The sequence below is a fragment of the Haliotis cracherodii genome, unplaced genomic scaffold (assembly GCF_022045235.1).
Source record: "Haliotis cracherodii isolate W230 unplaced genomic scaffold, xgHalCrac1.p SCAF_13, whole genome shotgun sequence".
NCBI classification, from domain to species: domain Eukaryota; kingdom Metazoa; phylum Mollusca; class Gastropoda; order Lepetellida; family Haliotidae; genus Haliotis; species Haliotis cracherodii.
This window is the reverse complement of record NW_027266268.1, coordinates 13,145,127-13,161,695: the sequence shown is the minus strand read 5'-3', so window position 1 is coordinate 13,161,695 and position 16,569 is coordinate 13,145,127. Positions and strand designations below refer to the sequence as shown.

General features: G+C 39.6%; 1 protein-coding gene across 2 annotated transcripts in view; it reads right to left on the bottom strand.

Moving 5' to 3' along the window:
- LOC139459638 (ATP-binding cassette sub-family A member 2-like) overlaps nucleotides 1-16,569 on the bottom strand; it is a 90,258-nt gene that overhangs the window by 53,612 nt on the left and 20,077 nt on the right. The gene's annotated exons all lie outside the window — the stretch shown is intronic.

Below are 16,569 nucleotides of genomic sequence, written 5' to 3'. Positions count from 1 at the left end.
AATACCAAATCCAACAGTTTAGATGGTATTTTTTGTTTTCTCGTTTACAATGTTTTCAATGTCTGTCCTAATATTAGCGCAAATCAGCTTCATACACATTATATATGGATGTGATATTCAATATGACAAAGAGAGTGCCAAGTAATTTGCGAGGTCGATGCACATCAATAATCGCCCTGTTCATAAAGAAGGAATGAACACCTGTGCCTGTAGCAGTCATTACGTGTTTACACATTTTAACATCTGTATTATCAGAAAAAATACTTTTTGGTACAGGAATAAACTGTAAAAATGTTTTCTTGATGACCTGCAATAACAGATTAGCTATGGGCCTATGTGAAGACCTATGTAAGGTCCTAGGCTGTATATCAGGATGTAATGATCGATCAAACTATCAGTTGTAAGACATCAGTGCCAAATTGAACTAGCAATTATCTTTTAATAATATTATTATTTTTTATATATCAACAATGACATCCGGTTACCATGTGATCACATCTCCACATATCTAGACAAGAGTCATCAGAAAGATGACATATCCCCCCAGCAGCTGTCTGTAAAGTAACCACAAGTAAATGTGCAATTCTGTACATGCTGTATGTAATGAGTCAAGAGTTGAATGTTCTTTAAGAAGCATACATTGTTTACCAACAAAAGATCCACCATGGTCGCATCCATATGAAATGGAAAGTAAAACGTGTGTTTCTGGGGTTTTTTTTATGTAAACAAATGACAAATTACAAGAAACAAGCATATAGTCAATGACGTCATCTATATCCCCCACCCATTATAACACGTTATGGTCCCAAACCAGGTAACTGACCCAACATTTCGTTAGCCCATGTCAAAATAGCTGCAATGGAAATTCTAAAATAAACATTTCTAAAACTCCTTAATATCAAATGGCACCTGTTCAGTATGTACTTTATATATGGACATGCAATGTTTGGCAAGGAAATATTTAACAGTTTATTTGTTATACTCCATAAGTGAACCCACCCTATATGAAAACTTAAATCCAACTTGTTGCCATGGAAACGTAAAAAATAAAAAAATAAAAATGCCAAAATTGCAAAAGGCACCAGTTCAGTATGTGCCTGGTAGACATGCAAAGTTTTGTAAGAAAGTATTGAACGTTTTTTGAGTTACGCTCCGGAAACGAACTCTACCCCATAGAACCTAAGTCCAACTGGTTGCCATGGAAACATAAAAAAAAAAATATATAAAAAAATTCCTAAATAGCAAAAGGCACCAGTTCAGTATGTGCCTGGTAGACATGCAAAGTTTTGCAAGAAAGTATTTAATGGTTTTTGTGTTACGCTCCGGAAACGAACACCACCCTTATAGAACCTAAGTCCAACTTGTTACCATGGAAATGTAAAAAATAAAAATTTCTAAAATTCCTAAATAGCAAAAGGCACAACTTCGGTATGTGACTGATAGATATGCCAAGTTTCGATCATATACACTGAATTATTTTCGTGTCATGCCCCGGAAAAGGAAATGATTACGGACGGACGGGTGGACGGACAGACAGAAGGACGGACAGACAGACTGGCTGATCACTATATCCCCCCGCATTATATGCCGGGGGGATAATAATTACAAAGTATATAATGTTATGGTCGTTAGAGGTGAAACAATACATCGGTACACTCGTTAGTCAAGCCAAAATATTACTCCATAATTCCAGCTTAGTTTGGCAAATTGGAACTTTATAGTCAGTTAACTCCCTAAGTGCCTCAGGAAGATGACCAAAGAAGATCACTATTCAGTATATATATTCCCTGTGGGGCTTCTGGTTTAAAATAGGTCCCCATGAATCTATAATAGGCTTGGTGACAGTTGGTTGATTGTGTGTCATCCATCCACTGGTGGATCAAGAGAGAGGGGTTCAGGGGGTGCGTAGCCCCAAACCACCCATCACACACACATTTTCTTAAACACCTTACATGTTAGCTTCTATACAGCACCCTCGGCCAAGTCACTTTATGACTTGAGTTATGTGCACCCCTACTTTAATGAAAATCCTGGATCTGCCTGTGTCATTGTACCTAGGTGCATGGATTGTCTGGTCCTGACCTGATTATTTACATCACATAGTCACTATATATGATACATAAATATGCATAATTAGCCTACTGTACTTGCTGTATTTCATATATATATTTATATTTAGCCTACTATACTCACTATATTTCATGATATATATTTATATTTAGCCTACTATACTCACTATATTTCATGATATATATTTATACTTAGCCTACTATACTCACTATATTTCATGGTATATATTTATATTTAGCCTACTATACTTACTATATTTCATGATATATATTTATATTTAGCCTACTATACTCACTATATTTCATGATATATATTTATATTTAGCCTACTATACTCACTATATTTCATGGTATATATTTATATTTAGCCTACTATACTTACTATATTTCATTATATATATTCATATTTAGCCTACTATACTCACTATATTTCATGGTATATATTTATATTTAGCCTACTTAACGCACTATATCCTGATTTATATTTAAGTACATATCTGACCCAGCTTCCACTGCTGTGCCTGCACTGTGCACACTGAAAGTGTCACACCTCTGTTATTGACTAGAAACACTTCAAATGTCAGCGCTGAGAGAAGGTGAAGGTAGCCCTTGGCTCAGTGATCAATACCCCAGCTTATTATTGATTTAAGCAGTCAATACACATACAATTATATTATAAGTGCATGGATCTATATTGCAGTGAATCCCACAGTACCAGTCGATCATACATTCATGTGTAAATGACATCCATAACTGGAAATTCAGTCACTTAGTGTTTGTGAAAAATATTTGAAACAGTTTTGATATCCTAATATATCCTGCCAGATGTTCATATCTCATGATGCATGAGGATGTTGATAACACTGTACTGACATGATTAGACTTGAACCCGAGCACAGACTTGCCGCTAGAGGGCATGTGATGTATCAGCAATATCCACTCGTATGATATAATGGAGTATATCAAAGTCTAGGGGTCCTTGTCACAGCCCTAAATGTCAAAAGTTTAAGATTCAGGGGGTCCATAGATTCAAATACCATTGGAGAAGACCACAGGAACTCTATTCGAGAGAGAGAAAGAGAGTGAAAGAGAGAGAGAGAGACAGACAGACACAGAGAGACAGACAGACAGACAGACAGTTGGGGGATCCCCCACCCCTACCCTTCTTCTAAGTATTTCAGTTGTCAAACTACCAACTCCACACATATGCCTTCAAGCATCTGACATGCTGCTTGGGTTGAATACTCCCCAGGGAGTATAAATTAAGTGCACACTGATCCACTGACCAGGGTAATTATCATCACCATCATAAAAGATAAGTTTGGTCTCTAAACATGCCAAAAGAGACTAAGTCTACTTAGATGACTGTGACACCACAGGAGAAATGAAGATATGGAGGAAGGGTCTCAAATAATCGTGACATTGTCACTATAAGATCCGACAAAACCACATGATGGGTTCTTTCGATCACATCTATTAAAGGAAATATGTCAGGTCACCATGGACACGGAGGCTTGTGAATAATTGAGTGGTCGTTCTTCATCCCAGTCATGGGCAACTCAGCGACGCACCTTCAAACCTGGGGACCAGTTGACAAGGACACGGAGAATGAAACCCTGTTTATCCAGACTGAATTTTCAGTGGAACTGTCTGGATTATCAAATTTCAAACTTAACGAATCATTGATACCTTTGTTTATATGAATATACATTCCTTGAATCATCATCACAAGAGCTAGGATTCCGGATGATTTAGAGAATAATGACCCACAATGAATTACGGATTATCTGTCCCACTTAGAGAACAGACTTTTAATGGCACAAAGTTTGAGTCTTTGGCAAGGAACTTGGTCCTGTGCACAGCACACAGGTCACAAATCAGGTGAAGTTAAACAACGTCGGTCACGGAGAGTAGGTGGATGGGTGACCATGTTAAGCAGCTTGACTCCTGAGAGTTTCTAGGGCTTCGGTCCTGCCCCACACTGAAGCACATGTACCACATGTGGTGTCTCCTTACGCAAGTGGCTTTGTTCAAAATGTACCTCTGTTCACCCAGCAGTGAGTGGGTACCCGGTAGGATGAGATGGTAATGTGGCTGTTTACCTTCTAGCGCCTCACAGGCAGGTTGGGCTGTATACTCCCCAGGGAGCTGAGAATGAAAATTGCGTGCTCACTGATCCATTGACCGGGGTAACAATAATGTAGCGCTATGAGCATCCACTTGGTGAATGGAATCTGGCGCACACTGCAGTCTGATGTTCACATGATAAATGTGTGACATCATGAACAATAAATGATGTCATATCATATATTTCACAACAATGAAGAACTATAATATCATATGGCTTCAGCTGACCAATCAGCATCAATAATTGCTCAAATGCACATGTGCAAACATTACAAAGTTATTACACACAAAGTTATCTAAAATTCCGAACAGTGTGTTATATTTGATGCAATGGACTCGACACATCCTGGCCTTTCTGTGGTGTAAGCCTATATTGCATCCTGGCTTTTCTGTGGTGTAAGCCTTTCTTGCATCCTGGCCTTTTTGTGGTGTAAGCCTTTATTGCATCCTTGCCTTTCTGTGGTGTAAGCCTTTATTGCATCCTGGCCTTTCGGTAGTGTAAGCCTTTATTGCATCCTGGCCTTTCTGTGGTGTAAGCCTTTATTGCATCCTGGCCTTTCTGTGGTGTAAGCCTTTATTGCATCCTGGCCTTTCTGTAGTGTAAGTCTTTATTGCATCCTTGCCTTTCTGTGGTGTAAGCCTTTATTGCATCCTGGCCTTTCTGTGGTGTAAGCCTTTATTGCATCCTGGCCTTTCTGTGGTGTAAGCCTTTATTCCATCCTGGCCATACAGTGCCAGACATGAGCTAATATCATCTCCATTGCTCAACTGTGAACATATTAGTGGAAATCCTCAATTGGAAGATGCGACCCGAATATAGGCTCCCAACAAGAGGCAGAGTAAACTGCTTGCTGCGACGGTCTCAATCAATTACTGGCCAATAATCAGACCGTAATCTAAGAATAACACAAATATTGAACTTTCCTTATTTTTGTCTGAGAGAGAATTCGTCCAAACTGAAAATGATAGCTGTCATAGATTCACCATCCTACACAGAAAGACAAAAACAACTCAGCATCCATTACAATTTCTAAGACTGAATTATGAATTATTTCTTCTGTGATGTTCTGTGGCAAATTGGTGATGTGATTGATTTTGAAGTGTGGTTAGTATTGATCTGTATCAACATGATAGACCCAAGACAATTAAGAAAGATACTTAGAGGATAACCTTTTGAGCAATGACGTAGTATTTGCCTTTGCTGGTGACTTTCAACATTATTTCACAAGGGGCAGATAATCCATATTTGAGAGTTGCAACATTATTTTATATATTACCAAAAGTCTTGTTTTCTGAGAAACTCACAAGTGGAGACTTTTACAAAGCTGGTTGTTGGAGCGATGTCACATACAACCAAATGTGATATCCTGAACAATGGAAGATGTCATCTTGAATTATCTCAGAAATTGCATTGATATGTCGCAATGTTTCTATGGACTGGAGTGCTTCTTGAACAATAAAACAACTGACAGAACTAGCAAAAGCAGAAAATATAAAGTTGCAAGACAATTACTAAAAAAGTTGCACATATATCAGTAATCATGGTAATATATTAAGATAATGACAATAATACCATTAACACTTTTCTCTATTTTTAATGGAGCGCTGGGGTAGCCTAGTGGTTAAAGCATTTGCTCATGACATCAAGGCCCGGGTTTGATTCCCCACATGGATACAATCTGTAAAACCCATTTCTGGTGTCCCCTATCATGATATCACTGGAATATTGCCTAAAGAAGCACAAAACCCAACTAACTCACTATCTCACTATTTTTAACTGAAATCAATACACCTACATGGGACTGAAAAGAAGCATGAATTATGCACCTTCATAGCGTACATGTGGTCTAGGTTATCACGCTGGGATGGTCCTTACAGAGATAATCAGTGGATCAGGCATGCAGCCCAGCTATTGTCATAACTATCTTGCATGTTGTGTTGACATGAGAGACAATGTCAAACACATATGCTTACTCATCAATCATATGAATAGTTGAGGTGAAATGGGACTTAACATGGCGTTCAAGATTATTTCACTTATATAGTGACATGCATGTGTGTGTGTGTGTGTGTGTGTGGCTGCTTGTACTAGTCCGGACTGATGCTGGTATATAGTACCAGGACACTGAGACAGCATGCCACAGTCTAATATGAATACCCCATTCAGACATAGTAAACAGACTCCAACGTCCTTGTTTTATCTTCTTAGTGCACTGAGCAGGGTAATAACAAGTACCATATCGAACCCCGGACCTTCTGCTTTCCGGGCGGACCCTCTACCACTAGACCACAGAGGCGGTCTATGACGCATTACAAAACATTACAAAGTACACTTTCATACTAAGAAATAGTACAAGACTATGCAAAACCAAGCATACACCTTGTAAGTTTGTTTACCTTTCAAAGTATACACTTTAAGTTATATATTTAAAACATCCTCTAGAGCAATCAAGTTTAGATTGATATGTATAATATTTGACAAAGTGTATTGCCATTAACCGGTGGATGACTGTACCGTTACAAGCTTACACAGTGACACTCATGTACTGTTATCATGTCTAAGATCAAACAAGGGTGTAACTGTTCATACATGAGAGATTAGACACAGCATACTCTCCGCTGGTTACAAGGTCAATTCTACACAAGTGTCAGTATGTATTCTGACTTCATCAATTGTCAATATTGGAACAGTTGCTGAAAAAGTGTAACAATCAGTTACAAAAAGTGTAACTTGATCCAGGGCAGGGGTAAAATATTCTTTCATTTGTCCACATTTAAAATGTACCAAAATTCAAGACACACATGCATGCGCGCATGCACGCACGCACGCACAAGCACACGCACACATGCTCACACACACACGCATACACCCTTAGGCACGCACACAATCACAGAGAGAGAAACACACATGCAAACAAACACACATGCACACAAACATGCACGCACATACATGCACACGAACACTCACACATAAACACACACACATGCACACACACACACACACACACACACACACACACAGGCACGAACACAAACACAGAGAGAGAAACACACACACTCACACAAACACACGCATACACCCTTAGGCACGCACACAAACACAGAGAGAGAAACACACACGCAAACAAACACACGCACACAAACATGCACACACACACAGACACATGCACGCATATACATGCACACAAACACACACACACATGCACACACACACACACAGGCCCGAACACAAACACAGAGAGAGGAACACACACACTCACACAAACACACATGCACACACACAGACACATGCACACAAACACTAGCACACATACACACAGACATACACACACACAGAGGTGTCGGGATAAGATAATTCTAAGCCCTGTTGAATCCTACAGATATATGAACGTAGAAACTTAAGCGAGCTTTGTTGCGATATCAGACAAGCCATAGGTTAACAAGACATTATGATGGCCAATAATTGCCAGCAGGGCAATCAATCGACACTAACACCCTGATGGTATTACACAATCACGTCTTGAGCCGCATGCAATCCTGTTAGAGAGATGAAACATGTGGTCTCAGCTTCCACAGAAACTTAATGTCACGATAATGTTGACATATCAACCATCGCTGGTATCGGCGCCAATAACCACCAGCACGTTCAATAATGGATAGGCCTTTTCCCCCAGTGACTCATAACAGGTAACGAGCATTAGTTTATTTTGGGTTATCAAATAAAGAAATCTATTGTTGGGCTAACATTACTTGTTCATATATTGCCACATATCAAACGAGAGCAAGCATAAACGTGCACTCAAATTACATGTAGCAGAGATGAAACGTGCCTTTGGAAAATATAACTATTATTAAATTACAAAAGTATTTCAAGGTAAGGTCAATTTTCTTCTTCTTGTATTTATGTATTTTCTTGGTTGATGACCTTAGATCATGAAGATGAAAGATGAAACATAAACACATATCATGACATTTGGAAATGTCAGCATTCGTTTTAGGTTCATTTTTACATCTAAAAGCTCTCTTGAAGTTTAGACAAAATAGACATAACAACACTTTAAAAACAACCTTGTAAAACATATATTTACTGTAGAAAAAACGGCTGATAAAACCGATCAGAAAAACTAGAGCCAATGTTTATCACATGAATTCTTTAATTTAGATTTTGAAACAGCTTGATCAATGGTGACACATTGTTCTATGAACTGACAAGAGTGAGTGAGTGAGTTATGTTTAACACCACTTTTAACAGTATTCCAGTTATATCACAGCGTGTCAGCTTAATGTGTGAGGAAAGCCCCAAGTTATGCAGGTCTCGGACGTTTACCACTTCGGTGAAACCATGAACAGTGGTATGGTGCTGACAAACCTAGAAACATAATCGGGGCGAACTGGGATTCGAACTCACAATAATAGGTTTCTGACATGCCCAAGGGATGCAACTCTGCACAACGAATCGTGTGTTAGACGACTGGGTGACCTGTGCCCCTAGAACTGACAAGAACCAGATGGAATTACAATTACCTTGACCTATGTTTGTGCTACTTATCACTTTTGTTAGAACATAATAATAATAATAATAATAATAATAATAATAATAATAATAATAATCTATTTATATTGTGCATATTTCCACCACTCTGGGGCATACTCAAAGCACTATTATTACCCCGGTCACTGAATCAGTGTGCACTCATCAATCATTCTCAACTCCCTGGGGAGTAAGGAACCTATGCTGCCTGTTAGCTGGTTAGATATACTGTTTGTTGCTTAACGCCACACTTGGCTGTATGATTCAGGCAGTAAATGAAGTATCTGGGCCAGACAAACTAGTGATTGATGATGTAAGGAACAATCCATGCCATTACGTTGAAACACAATCAACCAAGTCACCAAGCCTGACCACCTGACCCATATCCATGATATAGTGACCTCCTACCACCAGTATAGCTTCCTACAGGGACTTTCTTCACCAGGGCCCACTTGCACAAAGCGATCTTAGCGCTAAGATTATCGTAAGCCTACGTTAAAGTATGGGAGTTACGGTCATCTTAGCGCTAAGATCACATTGTGCAAGTGGGCCCAGGAATACCATGGAGTGAACTGACAAGAGGCTAACCCTATCAAACATGCTTTAAGCAAATCAAAATATTTCCTCTTACTGTGAAAAACATTTTTTCTGAAACATGTGCCACGAAGGGGTGCCTTGAGTAAAAGCAGAACAAAGCCATTCTCTGGGTCCATGTATTTTATTCATACTGAAGACAGTAGACCCCAAATACCTTGGTTACTTGGTTTGTAATCGACTGGAACGAGCTGACGTAATCGTTAACTAATAAGAACTGGGGAAAAACGATGTGCTTTGTGTTGAACTGACTGGCTGCTTGGCTAAAACGATGGGCTCGGCCAGGACGTGAGTGATGTCAGCAGAGCATTTTGGGATATCTCACAGTTATTAACTAAGGATAGATACATATTTATGAACTTGTAGGAAATAATCAAATCTTAAAAGGATATAGGATATATGTGACATATAAAAAGACCTTTTAATCGGGAATGTTTACAAACTTTTTTGAGTGCAGATGGAAACTGATGATGATAATGTAAGTAAAAGTGTGTGTCTGACAGCTACTTTACAACTGATGAACAATGTTTCTGTCTGAGGCACCATGCACAAAGATTACCTGGTACAGACATCTCATAAGGATCAATAATAAAGGTAATTTACACAGGTGAGCTATATAACTTATAAACCCACCCTGAATATATCCCCTAAGATAAACAGACTTTCTGTTGTGTGTACTCAATTAGCATGGTTAGAGGTATTCAAACACAAACAAGGGCCATAATGTTCATCAATAAAACAAATCAACAAAATTAAAGCCATATCATCCTTGTCTGAAAAACGATTGATGTCAACATCTCAAAATAATGCTCTCCATCTGTTATGATTGATTTAGACAGAAACGGCTGCACTTTAGGCAAGCCTCAGGCTGGTGTTTCTGTTTCCGCCAAAACAACGCAATACCATCATGTCATTGTCACCAGACTTGCAACATCTGCAGCAGGGTCGATGTCAAGATAAATCTATACACATATATGAATCTCAAAGTTGAGGACATTAACTTATATCTCCATCACAGCTACTGGGAAGAGAAATCCTTAAACATATGAATTTTGAAGTTAGAATCTGTGAAATGTTTACGATTATCTCATACATGATGTTAGGGATCAGGTGTCCAGGTCTTCAAAGGTCCTGAAATTCAAGATTATTTCCTTTATACAGCACATGCATGCAAATGCTGCTATGGCTGCTATGGCTGCTGGTTTAATAGTGCTAGCCCACTGAGATACCATGCCGTAGTCCACCCAATCAAACACAGTGTACTGAAGAGTCCTTGTTTTAGTTCCCTAATGTCGACCACCAGGCACGGTAACAACAAGGGCCAACTTTTGGTATGATATTGCCAGGGGATCTAACCACTGAGTCACCCCAGGGTAGATGATCGACAGAATGATGGTCATAAGTATTCCCTGAAGATTACTATTGCAAGTCTGCGCTAAACTATGGAAATTACAATCATATCAGTGCTAACACTATCACAGGTCATAGTTGAACTATGGGAATATTGATCTAATTAGTTTATTTGTTTGTTTGTTGTTTAACGCAATTTTAAGCAATGTTCCAGCTATATGAAAGTGGTCTGTATATAATTCAGTCTGGACCAGACAATTCAGTAATTGACATTATGAGCATTAGGGCTGGGACGAGTTCGAATTTACTACCCGGGTACCCACCCCCCTATTACCCAACCATACCCTGGTACCCACTGTAGGTCTCAAGAGATAGGTACAAAATGTCCGATTGGGCATTTTTTACCATAGCACTGGCGAAACGTATTTAGATACATGTATTAAACAATCTGGTCATGCATACACTGAAGTTGACTCAAGTTATATCTGTGAAAAGTCACAAGAAATGTGTGCATAGTCAGAAAGAAATGCAAAAAATTGTGACTTGTAGTGTAACCATAGTGTTCTAGATATTTTTTGTCATTAAACAATATATCATATGACCAACCACGGGTCCGGGTAGTCCTGTGGGTACCCGGGTCCTACTCAGTACCCACCCGACCCGGGTACCCGAGTTACCCGTCCCAGCCTTAATGAGCATCGATCTACACAATTAGGATACAATGACATGAATCAACAAAGTCAGTGTGCCTGACCACCTGATCCCATTAGCTGCCTCTTTTGACAAGCATAGTCACCTCTCACGGGAAGTTGCTGAAAACCTATTCTCTATAAGCATTCATGGTGTCAGCCTCTAACTTGCCTGCTGGGTAACTGTACCCGAACAGCCCTGACAGGAAGATTGTTGTTTTGGGCCCTGGCAGACTGCAGGTAACTGTACCCGAACAGCCCTGACAGGAAGATTGTTGTTTCGGGCCCTGGCAGACTGCAGGTAACTGTACCCGAACAGCCCTGACAGGAAGATTGTTGTTTCGGGCCCTGGCAGACTGCAAGTAACTGTACCCGAACAGCCCTGACAGGAAGATTGTTGTTTCGGGCCCTGGATGACTCCAGGTAACTGTACCCGAACAGCCCTGACAGGAAGATTGTTGTTTCGGGCCCTGGCAGACTGCAAGTAACTGTACCCGAACAGCCCTGACAGGAAGATTGTTGTTTCGGGCCCTGGATGACTCCAGGTAACTGTACCCGAACAGCCCTGACAGGAAGATTGTTGTTTCGGGCCCTGGCAGACTGCAAGTAACTGTACCCGAACAGCCCTGACAGGAAGATTGTTGTTTCGGGCCCTGGCAGACTGCAGGTAACTGTACCCGAACAGCCCTGACAGGAAGATTGTTGTTTCGGGCCCTGGCAGACTGCAGGTAACTGTACCCGAACAGCCCTGACAGGAAGATTGTTGTTTCGGGCCCTGGCAGACTGCAGGTAACTGTACCCGAACAGCCCTGACAGGAAGATTGCTGTTCATGCTGTCATCCCCTGGTTTGCCTGGTCCTGGCTTGTTTATTGTTATACAACAATATACATGCACAGTGTTGTTTGTTTCCGCTGACTCTGGCTTCGATGTTGTACTGGGAATGGATTCAGGACCCATGAGAGAAACACACCATGTCACGAACACAAAGCCAGGTCTACAAAGCCAGGTCATCCATAATGCATAATTCAAGTCTGCCTTCGGCACTGCATTCATCTGTCTGCACCTACATTGTGGGCCAATACTGCAGCACTAGACAGTGTTTATACATAGTTCATGATAAATGCCCAACTCCAGCCAAAGTTTCTATTTCCCATTTAGCTAGATGTGATCCTTTATCACCCTCAGATCAATATCAATCAATTTCATTTCTGCAAAGGTCAAAATAATTTGAATTCTTAAAAATAAGACCAAATTTACAAAAATATCTAATTCCCAAAACCTATTTAAAAAAATCTAACTCTAAGCTGTTTACTTTTGAATACAAATATAATAGGTGTTACTTATTCAAATTGATGATTCACAAAGATTCTGAGCTGAAAGGATCTTTATAACTCCCTACAAGCCCATGCAATCAGGGGAAACAGGAATTTCTGAAGATCTTCATAATATTTCTTTTTCCAGTTTCATTGAATTCTTATTTATTTAGCTTCTTTAGCAAGTTTAGTTTTTGTCTAACTTTGTTAACTTAGTTTGACAGTGTGGCCATCAGGATGCTCACTTTTGTTAGTTTCTGTGATACACATTTTGTATTCTAATAAATAACGGTTCTATCTGTACCTTACTGAAGCACGATCAACATGATCAAGTGCTGTAAAATTTCTTAAAGGCGAAAAGTCATTCAACATGTTCAATATTGTTCCACAGGCTACATTCCCTCGTGAGGCTATTTGCAGACATATAGCTGTAAAAGGAAAACTTGTAGGTTTGTCAATATACATCCAAAACATACCAAATATACCAGGAACAATAAATTATCTTTCTTTGGCCATAAGTATAAGCATGAACTATTAAACCTTAAACAAAGCCACCTCACTACCAACTTGGACCTTATGCCTACACATAAATATGAAATTATTTTGAAATAATACTTTCATTTAGAAAACATCTACTGTGTACAAGTACAGAGATTCTGATGTTTGTAAGTTAAGAAAAATGTTTTTGAAATATATTCCTCGGGTAATATTATATCATGATATATAAGGTAATCCAACCTAAGGCAATATAAATGGAAATCTGACAATCAGATCAACGCCAACAGGACACTCTATTCTTGTTTCCTTTCTCAGAAAAATTCAAAAGACCTGTCTCCATGAGATAAAAATCAGCACTTGGCACAGAATCAATACAGCATTTCCACTTCAAAAGATTTCTTGCTCCTTGGGGGAAATTTTGCGTGCCTCAGAACATTATGCAATATTTATACAACATCCAATCTTGGGACCAAAGTTTCTCACCCTTTACAGGAATAAATCTCACCCTTTACAGGAATAAATCTCACCCTTTACACGAATAAATCTCACCCTTTAGACGAATAAATCTTTCCAGAAGCCACAACGAACATTTGTTTAATTGCAGAACAAACATTTTGCACCAGCATTTGGCTGAGCATTGAAGGCCACACTTGTAAATTTTGAGTTTAGACATTGGCTGACCAAAAAAGTTTCAAACAGGAAGTAAATGAAATTGTTAAGAAGTATGTCATTTGTCTGTTCTTTCTTGTATTGATGGATTAGAAATACAAGCACCTACAAAAATCACCCCCTACCCCTCCCCAAATAATAAGCAGTTGATATATAACTGTTGAAATGAATGTAAATTACTGTCTTTGCACTGTCACTGCAAACTAACCTTTTAGGAGAGCACAGCAAAAGGCTGTCCAATGGGAGCTTGCCATTTGAATCAAATGAAATGCAATTATTTCCTGGTAATGTCCTCCAACCGATACACTTTATACAACAGTGTCTTTTGAGCTGCAAGTACACACACACTCCTGGGCCATGGGTTTGTAGACCATGAGCATGTTGATGGGAGAACGTGAAAGTGCTGTTGCACATATTGTTCACTATATACGTGGATATACTATTTGTCCACTAGTGACACGCTTTGCAACAAGATTTGAAATTCAATTAATTTAAATGTTTGTTCAAGATGATAAATAACTGACAACTAACCGTCCACTCCTGAAAAATAATGGAGCGTTTAAACAATAGAATGATGGCACAAAAGTATTTTACTGCATGTACATCTTCTCCGACAGAAGTACATGCATGGTAAAGATACAGTAAAATGTTACACCAATTTACCGGTAGCCATTTCATCCTGTAATCAATAAACCCAAAAAAATTCAGATGTTTATGCACAAAACAAACGTTCAGCTGCATAAAAGTCTGTTTTATTTTTACCAGGGCCCACTTGCAAGTGCAAGTGGACTTGCAAGTGGGCGCAGGACAAGTTCATCCATCCAGCGTAATATAAAAAGAGTGAGGCCTTATGTGTGCAGTCTCTGCCTCTATCATGTCTATTAGGGTTGTCAGCGATACTGATGATCTAGTGTAGAATGCCTGACTGATTTCATCAATTAACACACTGATTTCTCATAGCCCAAGAGACGTCAGTGAATATGTAGAGTATCTCGTACAAAGGACTAGATCACTTAATTTCATTATTGATATGTAATGATCTGTTTTGATTAATCGGATGATGAATTGAGTAGTTATAACTGAACCAGTAAATTTGATTGTATATCATTTTCTAAAATGTTTTCAGTTGAGTTAGAAATGAGTGAGTTAATATTGTTACAGGATGCATCAACTATATTCCATACACCATGACCATGGAGGATTAAATTATCAATCCTGGGCCACTTACACCAACCTTTAATAGCACAAGCAACGATTCACCTCAGCGGAGTATGATGACACACAACATGTGTGTGTGTGTGTGTGTTTGATTAACGCCACGCTCAGCATTATTCCAGCTACAGTATATGATGGCAAACCAGTCATTGAGTGAGTGAGTGAGTGAGTTGGGTTTAACGCCGCTTTTAACAGCTTAATGTGGGAGGAAGCCCAAAGTGATGCAGGTCTCAGATGTTTACCACTTCTGTGAAACCCACGAGCCAGGTATGATGGCTGCCTATAAACAATCAAATCTGAGCAAGAATATCCAGAGATTAACATTATGAACATCACAGTTTTTGTCTGCAATACTCTAGCTATATGATGGCAGTCTGTAAGCAATCGAGTCTGGACCAGACAATCCAGTGATTGACATCATGAGCACCGATCCACACCATTTGGGATATGATAACATGCATCAGCTAAGACAGCGAGCCACTGTTTCTGGGTACGTTGACACACAATCAACCTAGGCACCAAGCCTGACCACCCAATACACTGTCGCCACAAATGGCAAGCTACTGGACACCCTCTCTAACCCGAATTACCATGGAGGATTTTAGGTCATTCTTACCACCTTTCACCTACATCGTATGATATACATATACATGACATACAGTTAAATCCTATTACCAGGTGGACCGCCATCAAAGATGGTACATTTTCCAGGGGATGGATGTCCCCGTCCCCCCTTACCCCTTTTTGTTTACCCCCATGGGGAGTCGGGGTTAGATTAGCAACCTACGCTGGTTGGCAGAAGCGACATAATGGATCAGGTGGTCTGGCTCAGTGACTTGGTTAATGGATTGTCATCGTATCCCAATGGTATGGCTCAAAATATCAATCACTGGAGGGGGTACGGGTGGCGCTGTGATTCCCTGTGCAGAGTTGCATCCCTTGGGCAGAAAATTGCTCACACTATCAATTACGGAGTATCATGGTTCCTTAAAGATGTTAAATGTCAAACAAGAAACTTGATAAATCAATTCCAGCACATTCGCATTGAATACACTATGCTTTAAACATGAGACACTGAGCACAGTGTATAAATTTGGTCAGGAGAAAAAAGGAAATCCAGATTATCACTGGCAGTATGATTTCTATACACCTTACATGCCATCTACAAAGTGTGTGTTTTCACATGACTTTGCTACAGTGTGCATCCCTTTTCTTCATCCTCATCAGGATCCGACACTGAATATGACAGTTGACCTGCAATCTCTGTATCCCAGCAAACAACACCCAGCAACCAACTGGCTTGCCGCTATCATGTCAACATAACACAGGTGTCATTCAATATTTAGCGGGCAATAAAACTCCCACAGCAAGTCGAAACTAACTGTCTATATGAATGTCGGCCACAGGTGAGGTAAGTAGTCATGGCATAGTCACCAACAAACACAGCCATTGATTGATTTCTTCATGGAAGCGAGACATGTCGGACAGAGTCCTACTATTTTCTGAGAAGTCA